We start from the raw sequence: 11602 nt of genomic DNA on the forward strand, positions 1-11602 counted from the left end.
CATCTTTCAGGACATCCCCCTGATTCCAGCTCTGACACGTAAAGCAATTTAGGCAGAACCCACCAAGGATGCAAGGAGGCTGAAGAGAGTTTGACTAATAGGTAATTTCTATTAATAAAAGGGAATCTAATTTATCTGCCCTGCTCACTGTCTCTAAACTTGATCCATGGGCTTAGTTCAGTTCCAGAACTGCCAGTCATGCCATTAAGAAGCATCATAGGCTGTTTCTGAATATTTGGGGGCTTTTATCCCATAATAGCTCACTAACCCACGTTCCTGGAGCATTTCAGAGCAGTCAAACTACAGGGAAAGAAAAACCTTCTTTAGAAAGCTCGTTGGGTTTGAGATCCCATTCCTTTGAAACTCTGACAAACATTTTTTTTGTGCTTATCACTTTTGTTAGCCACGAGAGGGTCAGACTTACAGCTGTCTGTATCTTTCCTGGAACTCACAGGGATTCCTCTGGAGGACGAGGGATTCCAGTGGAGTGTGCCTGAAGTCTGAAATCCCCCTCAGGCTCGTGATGTTGTTTTCAGCAAGAGATAAGTGCTGAATCTGAGGGATCTTTGGCAGCTGTCTGAAGGATGTAAAGTGGTTTTTATTTACATTTAGCTCCCTGCATCTGTAAAGTACAAAGTGTATGGCATCACTGTCACATCTGGGACAGAACCCCTACAGCAGGGATGGGTTTTACACACTGCTTTTACATTTTGTGCTGGTTTTGCCTAGTCATGGACTGCCAGATCACACCCCTGCACTTTATATTCCCTTATTCCTTTATATTGTACAGCAGATGCATCATTATTTCTGTTCTCCATACTACAACTCTCCATACACCTAAACACACAGCAGCAGAGTAGCAACAGCTGGATGGTAAAATAAATTTACAGTTGTCATGGTCGTGCTTGGCCTCTCTGCTTGGGTTGTGCTCCCCCATCTCTTCACAGAGATTCCTTCTGTGTGCAACACCTTCCCCTTTTGGCACAGGTCTCCCTGAGGGTGGCTGGACTCATTAACTATTCCCCAGGAATGAAGGGGATGGGATGTGATCTCCTCACTGGGTATTTTCAGCAATGAGCTGATGGGTTCTCACTGCAGCAGCCCCCAGGAGCAGATCTGGCAGCTCTCAAGAGCCTGCTCCAGCTGTCACTTCAGGAAAATTTTGATTTCTGGGCTGTTTCACAAAAATAGGAACAGATTACATAAAAATAGAAGCAGGACATTTTGTCTACCTTGGCAACCTTATGGCACTGAGGTCTGTCAGAGAATTGTCCACCAACCAAAGCTTTTCCACCCGAATCAACCTGTGCAGGATTCTTTTGAGGTTTTCCACCTGGTAAAGATCACCCAGGTCCTGGAAGGAAAGGTTCAGCTCCTGGGAAGGGAAAAAAATAAGAGAAATCACTTTTTTTTTTTTTTTTTTTTGCTTTGTAATAGCTATATCATTAAATATTGAATCAGTCAGAGGCAGTTAAAAGGAGAACACATTTTATGCTGCTGCTCTTGTAACAATTGTTGATACCAAGTGCCAAATCCACCTCAGAATCAGAGTGATGGACTCCCTAATTCTTTGAAAGGAAGAAAGAAACCATCTCTCAAGGAAGAATTTGGTGTCCATCTCCTCCTTCCTCTGTGACTGGGGTTACCAGGTGTGGGGAGGGAGCAAGACTGGGTGGTTGTGGCTTTTTGGTTTGGCCTCTAAACTCAGCTGGCACCAAAGTTCTGTGCAGCAGCCAGGTTTAAATATTCATGGAATCCTCACAGAATGGGCTGGGTTGGCAGGGAATTCAAAATTCATCCAATTCCACCCCCTGCCATAGCCAGGGACACCTTCCTTATCACAGGTTTAAATCTATTAAATGCAGTGAGCTGCCAGCACATGATTATTTGGCTTCTTTACAGCTACAGTCCAAAGTGTTAATGAGAAAGTTTTACAGCACAGTTTTCCCAGTTCTCTTGCAGCCTCTTTTCCCATTTCTCTGTGTCAGTTACTTGTTTTCTTCTTTTCAGAGTATATTCTTCTTTTCTGAAAAACAGCTCTTCTTCTGAGGGCCCTGGTCAGAGAAAAAGATTTACAGTTGAGGATGTGATACAGAACTGGCATTTAGTCCCTTGCTGGAAGAATATATCTATATTGCTGGGAAGATTCTGTAATGAAGAAATATATAGAATATTACAGGTGTGTGACTTTCCAGGCTTCTGAGATTTAAATTAATGGGAAGATTTTTCTACCATTCCCAGGCCCATAATTCAGCCAGCAATCTGCAGTCTTTGTGCATGGTTGGTAAATGACAGCTCTGCTACAGATCAGAATGAAAACTCTTTCTGAAGGGCTGTTCATAAGAAGCTGAGCTCTAAAATCCTTCTCATTCCTTGCCATACTGTGAGTTAGCTTTTGATTGTCCTGAGAAAGGAAAATGTTTGCAGCTTCCAGAGCAGTGCCAAGAACCACCAGCCCCTCTCCACACCTCATTTGTATTGAGACAGACACACACACTAAGACTTAAAGTCTAAATGAAAAGTGTAGAGCTGTGGGCATCTTCAAATTCCTGACTAAAGCAAGGACTGGCTGGAAAATTTCCACTGTTTACTCCCAAACATGCAAATACTGGATTTTAAAACCCATCTGTTCTTGAGAGTGTCTGTAGATTGCAATTGAGCCAATTTAGTCTTAAAACACCAGAAATGTGCCACTGTTTGCAGGGCTGGGCTCCCCTCTTGCTTGGCTGTTTGGCACGTGGCTGCTGCATTCTGAACAGCCAAATGTTAATCAGCTTCTGAGAGAAGTAATCAGCAGCACATTAATACTAAAAATTTTCAGTTTGCAGTTCAGGCAGTTGTTTTTCATTTTGGAAATGACAAAGGATAATTCCCTAATGATTAAAAAATAAAAGCAAGCGTGGGCACTGCGAGCTGGGATCTTCCCCTCTTTCCAGAAGAATGGCAAACTCCAGGATTTCAGCTCATCACTTTTAAGGATGCTCTCTTTGACTCAGTGGAGTTAGGGCTGAAATGTCCAGGTGCCTTTTTGATCTTTACCTTCCCTCACTCGGGGGCAGAGGAGCTGATTCCCTCTCACACCGTGCTCCTCTATGTCACACCAGCCAAGGTACTTGAAGGAGTCAGAAGGAAGCTTAAAAAAAAAAAAAAAGGGCAAAATGAAGATATAAAAGAATCAGTAGAAGCTCTTGAGGCTTTGGCACTGCATTTTCTCTTATTTCTGGCCTTATTACAGCAGAAATCCCCCAGTCAGAGCCATGTGCAGGAGCTGGCGAATGCTGTGGGAATTCACAGCTCATCCTGGTTAACTCCAATAAATTGGCTCAGATATTGGAGGGAGCCTCCTCAGGGCTCATTATCCCCCTGCCCAGAGCTGCAGTTTGGTGCTCAAAGGCTGAGGCAAATCCCCTGCCACAGCTGACCCCAAAGAACAGAACCTTATTTGTGCTCCACCCCAGTTTTGGAGGAGAAAAGGAGGTGAACAAAATCCTCTTCCAAGCTGAGGAGGAGATTTCTGCCTTAGCTCCTCTGTGTCAATGTCTCTCTTCTACAAACCTGCAACCAGACTGGGAAACCCAACACTTACTGGGAAAGGGAGCCTGGGGTCCCAGTTCTGCCCCAGGGTTCCTCTGTTTTGGGGTAAAACTGGCAGAATCTGGTGGGCATCCCTCAGGATGGAGCAGCAGGAGGAGTAGGAGTTCAAGAACTTCTGATTGCTTGTAGTCAGACCTGAGGAACTAGAGAGGAGAGGTTGAGCCAGCCTAGATTCTGTCCAGAGAAATGCAAATTTTGTTGGGTTTGTTTTATAGTTACAGAAAATAGTGACAGAACACACAGAATAGCTGGGGGTAGCACTTGCCAGCAGGCAGCAGCCACAGCCTGAGGCCAAAGCACGAGCAGCCCCCTCACCTGAGCTGCATCTCCTTACACACAGGAGCCTGTCACAGGTGTGTCCAAACCCAGAGAGAGGAATTTCCTGGCAGTTTGTTAGCAAAACTGAGTTTTGGAGAGAATGGAGAGCTGAACTTGTCCAACAGCATGGTGTGGTTGTTCCCTTCTACCCAGGAGAGCCCTGCTGCTGTGGATCTGGGCTGGATGAAAAGATACCTCAGCTGTTTAGTTCATTCCATTGTACATGTGGTATAACTCACTATTTTACTAATATTAGTGCTTTTGTTTTAGTCTCTCAGATATGTTCTAGGATCTGGAGATCCTGGAACATCAGAGAGCTGGAGAAAAGCTGAACTTTGCTCAATAGAGTCTTCAAATCATAGAATCATTATGGGAAATCTCTCCAAGGTTACCAAGTCCAACCTTCAGCTTGAAGCTGTGTGTTCATGTGCTCCCTTAGTCCCTTGGCTAAGAACACCTAAAAGTCACATTTTATACACCCCAAATGGGGCAATTTCTCCAATTGTGCTTCAGAGGGATTGAAGGATGTGCAAGCTGGCAGCTGCAATTTAGGAATTTACCACAGAACACTTGAAAACAATGATTTAATTTAGTCAGGGTGTGCATCCAGCTCTGTAATTTGATGTTTATTCTACAGGCTTGGGGAGCTCTTGCCAGGGAGCCTCAGCATCATAAAACCACTGGAGTCAGGAGCAGAAATAAAGAAATAAACCAGAATAAAAATGCAGCTTTGAAATGGGTTTGGGGAGGGAGGCAAGGATGGTCTCATAGTGGGAGTAGCAGCCAGGCTGAACAGAGCATTGGTCAAAATGCACAATGACAGATTTTTGGCCAGCCCTGGTGGAGAGAGGTGTCCTGGTGACCTCAGTGCAGGAGCAGCCCTGACAAGCTGCTCTCCTCCCCTCTGCTTTATGTTGGGGTCTAAGGGGGTCACAGCAGCCCCAGTGAACTGTAGGTGACTCCCAGGAAGCTGAGTGAGCTCAGCATTTTGGAAAATAGCTGCTATTTACTGAGAGGCTCTTTGAGGTCACCTGGAGGCAAGCAGCCCCTTGGGGGGTGTGTGTGCTGGAGAGCAGCAGGAGGTCACTCACAGCAGCCCTGTGAAAAGAGGATTTACATTGGGTAAATGGTAAAACCCCCAGAAAATAAAAAAAAGGTGCTGGGAATTCTTGTTTAGCTCTATCTTGCTGTTTGTTCTGCTTTTACCTCCTTGTACGTTAAATGAGATCAGAGCAAAGAAATTTGTAGAAATTCTTTTGTGTTTGAGAAAAAGATCTGCTCTTTTGCTCAGTTTGGAAGTGATCTTTTAGGATGTATTCAAATGACTATTTATAACTGCAAGACTTTTCAAAACCTACCTTCCTCTCAGCTAGATCCTACCTCCTCTGCTGAGACAGGAATATGCTCTCCCAGTCCCTGGCAATGTGGGATAAAACATTTGAGCTGAGCCATTTAACATGATATCTGTTCTGATCTGCTGGCAGGAAACCCACTCACAAAACTCTTTATTGGTGATGGCAAGTAAAACATAAAGTTCCAGAAAAAATAAATATGTGATGGGTACCACTTCCCCAGTCAGGTGGGTAGTGAGATTTCCACGGGAAGGAGTGACAGAAAGAAACATCTTCCCTCTCAGAACTGCCTGGGTTTGATAAGCACCAGCTGGACCCCCACATCATGTCACAGGAGATTTTTCTGGAGGACCAAGTGCCACACAGCTTTTCTCTCCCCTGCTTTGTTTACCCCCCTGTTTTGCTGCAGAATTGATGCAAAAGGAGTGGCAATGAAGGAGGCAGGATGCAATTCCAAGCAATTACAGATCTCACAATACATGAAAGGAACAAAATTTCCTGCCCTGATTGTGAGGCCCTTCGGCTGGATATGAATCTCCAATGACACCTCTGGGAGCAGCACACTAGATTATGTCAAGCATTAAGGGGAAAAAAATTAGATTCATGATGTCTGTCCAGGCTGAGTCATTTCCTCTCACTTCGCCTGCAGTGAGAAATTGGTGGTTATCATAAATCATGGACCTAAATTCTTATGAGAGAAGAATTAATTTCACTAATGGAAACCCTCTGTGGCAATTGCATTCCTCCATTCTCCCTCTTTTTGGGGCTGTGGGGGAGTATTTATGATGCCTTTTAAGCAGAGGTACTTGACTATATTTTAAGAATTCTGTAATATAGGTTTGGGAAGGAAACTTCAAAAGGTAATGGGGGGAAAAAATCTTGTGTGTGACCAGCTCCTAGTTTCTGAGGCTGGCCTTCATTCCAGGCTACAGCTTTGCTGCTGACACCAAATCCGGGTACAAAATTATTTTTCATCTCAGTAATAAACAAAACCCCACAAAATTGTACCAGGCAGTTCTTTGCAGGCACCTTGTGAGCTGACAAGAGGGAGCACAGGCTGGGGGGCAGCTGGAAGCACTCATGGCTAACCCCTTGCTTTTTACATTCTTCTCCTCAGTGGAAGTCCCAGTGAGGAATTCAGTGCCTGAAGTGTTTTGCAAACTGTCAGGAATGAGAACAGAGCAGCTCCTGCCTTTTTCAGAGCACAGCTGAGGAGGTATCAGGCTGCACCCTGGAAAACCCTGCCCTGCTGAGCTCCCTGATCAAAGCCCCAGCTCATCAGGATGTCAGTGTCAGCTGGGGGGCTGGGAAATGTTCTGCTCTCACTGACACCTTGCCCAGGTTTCCAGAGAGCCCAGGGTGCTCCAGGTCTCCTGGCTGCAGTGCAAGCACCTCTGGGTCCAGCTGCCTTTCAGGGTAGGACACGTTAAAAGACCACGAAAAGACTTTGAAGAGCTGAAGCTGAGCTGCCTCTGAAACTGCACCAGTGAAAGATATTGAGTGAGAAACAGAGTGAAAAGTGCCTCCTGTGTATACTTTAGCTATTTGGCTGTTAAAACATGAGTGTCAGTCAGATCCTTTCTCCTGATGAAACAGCAGCCTCGACAAACAAACATCTGAGGCTGCAGCACAGGTTCAGCTCTGCTGCACAGAAAATGGGGAGCTCAGCCAGAGATGAGGGAGGATAAAGGGGGTGATGGGCAAACTCTTGCATTTGGGATTTGAAAGGCTTTTTGTCCCAGCCTTTTGAGCAGTTTTGGGGTCTGGGCCAGCTTCTTATCCCAGCTGCTCTTCAGGAATCAGCATCCTCCAGCAGGCTTCGCTTGCACTGAGCCACAGCTGCTTTCCCCTTAAATCTGACCTGCCCTGGATAAAAGGTTTGGGAGCAAGTAGTAGGTTATTTATAACCCTTCACCTATCCAGAGTCAGGATTCCCGTGGTGCTTGCTGCATCCCACCAAATCACAGCCCACATCTGATGGGAAGGGCCCTGCTCCCGTGGTTGAGCTCAGTGAGCTCTGGTCAGGGTCTTCTTTAGCAGCAAAGTGCTCTCAGATCATTCAGTCCTGATGCTGTGGAAGTGAAAAATGTGCACCATTCTAAAGGAAGGAACCAAATCAAATGTGTTTCAAGACCATCTTAAAGGAATAGAAAAAAAAATCTAAACTGCAGAAACTAAGAAAAGAGCAATAAATCCTCCCAGAGCAAAGGGTTTGTATCACTGGGTGAGAGCTGCTGATCTTGCAGGCTCTAAGAGAGGCTCTGGACCTGCCCAAACCACCTGCACACCTAAGTGAACACTCACAGGTTCCAAACACCCAGTTATTTATGTTATCCCAGTCAATGGCAAATGCCAAAGCCATAAATGAGCTGCAGGGATAACTTACCAGCACAGCTTGTGAAAGTATTTAAGAGATGGCAAACTCAGAATCCAGGCTGTGCTTCATTTCAAATGCACACAATTTACTGCTCCAGAGCAGCTCTGCTTGTATGCAAACATTTATTATGAGAACTCTCTGAACTTAGGAGAGTAGAAGATATGGACATAGTGTTTGCATGCTCTATTACCTCTCAATTATTTTTATAGGAGTTTTAGGAGACATTATGCAACATTTTGAAGCAGTTCTTCTGAGCATAATTTAGTGACAAACACACCTGTAAGTTATGGCTACAAAGCATCCTTGCTGATAGCTGTAGCATCAATTATCTTGCTTTATGCTTCATAAAATTGCCCCCCCTCAAGACATAATTAACTTAATTAGGTCCTATCTCCATAATGATACACTCTTAGCATATTAACTAACATTTTCCTCGTGGATCCAGTTTTCACCAACACAAAGCCCACATCTCAATCCACACATTTTCACAACAAACTCAACATTTTTGTTGGGAAAGCTTTTCCTTGCAGCAATCAGGCACTGACACCAAGAAAAACAGCTCTGTTTGAACTCCTGTTTTCCCTGCACAGCAATCTCCTTCAGCAATACAGGCTGGTACATTTTAAAAAGACACTCAATCCTGTAACTCTATCTTTGTTGTCAAAGCATGTCAAGCAATGACTACAGGTTCGTGTCTCCTTGCACCCTCCTACCTTTCAGACATGTCTGGCTGCTGCATCAAATCCTCACATCTTGCACGGGGCTATTTGTCTACAGGCAGGGCTTATCTTCCCATCTCTGGCCCTGCCCAGGGAGGGAGTTCCAGGGCCTCTGGAGAGGGGGAACCTGCCGGGATCCCGATCGATGGATTCGCTGTCTCCAAGGGAACGCTGTCACCTCGCAACGCTGCTGCCACCTCAGGAGCTATTGTTACCAACTTCTTAGGCACATCAAACAAATTCCTGGGCTGATCCAGCTGGTGTCAGTGAGCTGGCTTTCCACAAGGTGCCTAAAGAGAGGCTGGTGATACCTGTAGCAAGATACGTGATCATCCAGCCGAATCTCTGGGCTGCTCGCTCCGGCCGCTTCGCTTTCAGTTCCTTGCACAGTTTTGCCCACTTGAAGTTCGTATTTTTGTTGCCTAAAACATCTCCTGCTTCATTAGTGGCTCGTTAAAGGCCTTATTAGTGTATCTGTTGGATGAAAAGAAAATACTTAAAGAGGCTCAGGTTTTGTGTAATGTTCAGGAAGGTTCTTTATGGGCACCTCTTCGCTCTGTTGGGCGCTCTTGCCTCATTTGAACGTGCTTGGCCATTTCAGGAACATCTTCCAGGCTTCCTTCTTCAGGTTTGCAGCTGAGAATGAGAACAAGAGATTCTTCTCTTGGTGGGAGCCAACAGGCCAGGTTTGTGTCTGTTTTTATATTAAATTTTTCTTAAAACATTAAAGCTGTATGTTCTGAGAATCAGCCCAGTGAATTATTCCCTTCAACAGGCGTTTGATTTCCGTTTGCTCACCCAGACGAAGTGCAGGTGCTGGCAGGGCTCCAGGGTGGGATTGCAGCAGCCCAGAGTGGTTGTGGGCCTTGTTAGTCCCTGCTGAAGTTCCCAGATGGCTTTTAAACTCCAACAGTGGTGATGGGACCCGGGTTTTAGGGGAAGGTCACAATGGAGCTGTAAATTGTGCCCTATTGATCTGTGACTCCCACACCACAGGCACAGCCCCTTCCTCACTTCAGCTCCTGGGCTCTGTGCTGAAAAAAGAGGGGATAAAGAGATTAAATCCAGTGTGGGAAAAGTCCCCTATCCCCTCTGCCCAGGCATATTCAGTTGGAAATGCCATATAGTCAAAACTTCTGTGGTTTACATTTCTCCTTTCAGCTTCTTCACAGAAAGGTTACTCCTTATCCTCCTTTTCCTTCACATTTCTCTTTTCTCTTTTAGGTCACTACAGAGGCTGACCATTATAAGTTCTTTCTGTATAGAAATGTCTGTTCTTTCCCCAATGGTTGCTGAAGGCTCCAAAACCTTCTCTTAGAAATTCTGCTGGCAAATTTCACCGTGCCAGCACAGCAGAGGGGAATGATGGCAATTAGAGAATTCCAGCCCCATGCACAGGCATTCCGTGGTTCCAAATGCTGAACTGATAGGCCATTATGTGAAATTTAACAAAGTAGTCATTCCACCCAGGTTTCATTAAAACTTTATGTGCTAAGAACTGAGTTTATTACGGGGTGGGCGAGGACAGGGTATTAAGAGATTCATCAGGTCACTTGAGCGAATCATTTCTCTGTCTGCTAAGAATAAAGAAATTAATATCTAAATCAAACAAGATTGGAATTTGGGGCCTTTCTACTCACCATTTTTTCCTCTGTCTATAAAATGAAAGGTATTGGTCCCCATCACAGCCTAATGGGCTTCAGATCTTTTATGGCAAATGCATTCCTCATAAAGCCCATGAAAAATTATCTCTGTGCTATTTCAGAGGAACGACATATTTTACACGGTGTCGGCCTTTCCATTATAAACACTATTTTTCAGATCTTTACAACCTGCCCATAAAAATGTGCTTCTGACAAGAAATTCAGCAGCGTGTCCCCAGCTCTGCAAGAAAGGAATCTTTTTTCCAACTTTATCTAATTTTGACCAGTAATTTTGTCTTTGAATCGGGTAAATACAGGGTGGGCATGGGTCTCACCCCTGCGTCTCTGACATCTTTTTTTGCCCCATTGGATTCTTCCCTGCATGTCCATGAAATTTGTAGGAACTGGTCAGAATCCAGCTCATCCTGAGGTCTGATTAATGACAGAAACAATCCCAATTATTCTCACTGCTGCAGGCCACCAGAGGCCCCATTCTGGGCACCACAGAAAGTCAGGAAAACAGAGTTTGCTCCAGAGGGTTTGTGCTCTAATTGAGCAGAGCAGACAGACAAAGAGTAGGAAGAAAGGAAAAAATATTATCCCTCCTCCTTTTATACAGAAATAACTGAGATGCTCAGACCATGAAATCCTGGCACTGTGGGAGCAGAAATTCTGTTCCTGTGCCCAGGGTCAGCATTCACACAGGATTCCCAGCCACTGACTTTGTTAAGACCAGACTGGATGAACAGTCTGGCTTTGAAATCTGCAATTACTGGCTGAGTTTCTGAGCTGACATTTTCTAAACGTTGCTAAAGGATACTTGAAAGAAATTTCTCTGTTATAACATTTTTCTGATTCTTGATAAATCAGTTTGTTGACATAATTTTATGTTCTTTATATAAAATCTTTTTTTTTTTTTTTTTTGTGTTAACTTGATACAAATTGGTGATCTAAAACCATCAGGTCGATATCACCAGCACAATCAGACTTTTACACGTATCACCACTTCAGCACCTGCAGAAAGCTAACTTTTATTGATCTTACCTGCTTGAACATCTCCAGGAACCCAGGGCATTCCTGTTGGACGGGTCAGTCAGAAAAAGAGAATTTCTTGGGCAGTTTCAGAGGTGTGGTGTGCCTGGCCCTGGAAGAGGAGCTCGCTCTTGGTGCCAGGGCTGCTCCGTGCCTGGGCAGGCAGGCAGCACCCTCACTCCAACCAGCAGGTTGGGGTTATCTCGCTGAGTTACCCAGGCAACACTTTCCTTTCTGGGCTGCCCATTCAGCATTCCAGGAAAGCATTTGATTCCCACTTGGAGAGCATTCCCAGGGAAAAGCCAAGGGCAGCAGAAGGAAGCCTTGGGCAGGAGGAGAGCGGAGTGAGGGAAACATTTCATCGGGGTCACCAGGCAAAGAGGAATCAACAACTGGCTGTGTAAATAATTGAAGGGAAAACTGGATGTGCCTGCTTTTCTGAGGTGTTACAAACCCATGGATTCCAAGAGGCTTGGAGGGGCTGTAACCAAGCAACAGGGACTGACATTTGGTTCTCTCCTCTGGAAAACAATGGGCTTGCAAGTGATAATGACAGTGCCTGGTGCT

At 45.0% G+C, this 11602-nt stretch overlaps 1 long non-coding RNA gene across 1 annotated transcript; it reads right to left on the bottom strand.

Moving 5' to 3' along the window:
• Window positions 1–898: 898 nt before the first annotated feature.
• LOC132331483 (uncharacterized) lies at window positions 899–11109 on the bottom strand. Its single transcript, XR_009487602.1, has 5 exons — window positions 11048–11109; window positions 8355–9394; window positions 3587–3737; window positions 3040–3133; window positions 899–2054 (listed from the first exon to the last, which is right to left on the bottom strand). It is a non-coding gene; the product is annotated as an uncharacterized LOC132331483 (long non-coding RNA).
• Window positions 11110–11602: the final 493 nt, after the last annotated feature.

Source organism: Haemorhous mexicanus, chromosome 10 (assembly GCF_027477595.1).
Source record: "Haemorhous mexicanus isolate bHaeMex1 chromosome 10, bHaeMex1.pri, whole genome shotgun sequence".
Classification (NCBI taxonomy): domain Eukaryota; kingdom Metazoa; phylum Chordata; class Aves; order Passeriformes; family Fringillidae; genus Haemorhous; species Haemorhous mexicanus.